The sequence below is a fragment of the Fukomys damarensis genome, unplaced genomic scaffold (genome assembly GCF_012274545.1).
Source record: "Fukomys damarensis isolate Sample0158 unplaced genomic scaffold, DMR_v1.0_HiC HiC_scaffold_38, whole genome shotgun sequence".
In the NCBI taxonomy this organism is placed as follows: Eukaryota; Metazoa; Chordata; class Mammalia; order Rodentia; family Bathyergidae; genus Fukomys; species Fukomys damarensis.
The window spans coordinates 64,375,861-64,378,050 of record NW_022900950.1 but is presented as its reverse complement, the minus strand read 5'-3'; positions in this window follow the sequence as shown (position 1 = coordinate 64,378,050).

Below are 2,190 nucleotides of genomic sequence, written 5' to 3'. Positions count from 1 at the left end.
GTTTTTTTTCTTTTTTTTTTTTTTTTTTTTTTTTGGTACCGGGGATTGAACTCGGGTCCTTGTGCTTGCGAGGCAGGTGGCAGAACCACTGAGCTAAATCCCCAGCCCAATGCTTCATTTTTTAAAGGTGAGCAAGATGAGTATACTAGTGTTAATCATAGTATTCTCTACAAATTTTTATATGTAGGAAAGGTTTTATATTAGTTATGCTATGACTCAGAAAAAAGTTCTGATTCCATCTATAAAATCCTGTGTATGCTGATCTGAGAAAAAAGTATCTCTCAAACTGATGAGTTTAATAGCCAAACTCTATTTGCATCTCTTGTTTTTTGGTATGGGAATTTACTTCAGGACCTTCACAGTGAGGTAATTTCTATCCTTTTATATCTTTTATTTTGAGACAAGTTGTCATTAAATCACTCAGTTGCCCGGGCTGGACCCAAACTGCATTCCTCCTGCCTCAGTCTCTCAGAGTGCTATGACTACAGTTATACACCGCCATACCCAGAGTGATCTCTAGTTCTTGGTTCTTGTTGCATAATGGGAAAGTAGAGCACTTCATTTTAACAGTTTGTTAGCACTGATGGGCCAGAAGATTCTAAGTGAGCTAACCATGGGTGATAAATGCCCCAGCTTCTAATAAAAAAAAAATCTTTTAACCTACTTATGGCACCTTCACTAACCTTTTTTGAGGTTTTATAGTCTTATTGGCATAACTGCTAAAACTCAGGATTCCAGTAGTTAAAATTCTTTTTGGTTTAATTTTTTTGATACCTTGGTATGTAATACAAGTCAGTAGATGGAAAGTGGAAATGCTAGAGTTATTCTGGAATTCAGTAAAATTTATATACACCCACACATATATTTACCTTCTCTTTCAAATGAGGATTTCTAAGTATTAATTTTATATTATTCACAGAATTTGGTGAATGTAGCCTTTTAAAAATTCCAAACCTATCTCTCATCCTGTTTTGTGGTTTGTGTAGCTGATTGACCACTTCTGAAATTACTCCCCAAAGCAACATTGAGGAACCCACCTCAAACATTACCATCTAGTGAATTTTTCAGAGACAAAAACCTCTGGCAGAAAGTGAAGCATATTCATGGAAATATTATGTTTTCAAAAAACAAACAAATACAAACAGTGAGATCTTGTGTTTTGGGTCAAAGATTTGGGGTATTTTGTATATCATTTTTGTGGGTGTGGGTCAAAGGCTGTCTATGTTAATAGCTCATTTTAGAAAGATTAAAAACAACTTCTCTGAATGCTGACAGAGAAGGAAAACTCACAGAGGCCCTTTACGCTCAACCTTGGCCCACCAGCCGCAGCCAAGGGGTCAGAGGTTGCTGTAGCAATGACCTGTATTACATGATGCCTCCCATCTGTCCACAGATGTGAGAGTTAGCTCAAAGGTTTTTTCTTTCAGAAGATTATCACATTTTTATAAAGCCCCAGACCATCTGCATTTACCAGTGTTTTTATAATTTTTAAAATGCCCAATCCATTAGATATTCAGTATTTGGAGATAGATATTGAAATATGTTTTCTGCCTATGTCCCTGCTGCTACTTGGGGGATACTAATACATGTTTTATTTATATAATAGAGTTGACAAAGTAGGCAATGATGATGATGATGATGATGATGATGATGATGATGATAATGATAGTAATGTCTGTCTGGATCACTTTGGAGCCAAAGGTTCTAACTGAAAGTTAATGTTCTCTTGTTTGTAACATTAAACCTACTCCAATTCACCCATAATTTGATTTACGAGGAGAGAAGACAGAAGGAACACTACAACATTTGCAATAAAACTAAAACAAAGCAAAAACAGTTCACACGAACACCGCAAGTTGTTTCTATGAATGTCTTAGTCACTTTGCTATCTCTGGGACAAAACATCAAACACCTACAACTTGAAGAAGAAGTTTCTATTGGCTCATGTTTCTGAGGATTCAGTTGATTTTTGCTTGGCTTCAAAGCAGAAATGGCATGGCAGAAAGGCATGGCAGAGGAAAGGTGCTCAACCCATGACAGTCAGGAAGCAGAGGGGAGAGGGAGGCAGGGACAAGAATACACTTCTACAGTTCATGTCCCCAGTGACCCATCTCCATCTCGGCCCCACCTGCTAACAGCACATTTGGCCATGACTTCATCAGTGGTCTAATCCACTGATTCCTATAGTGC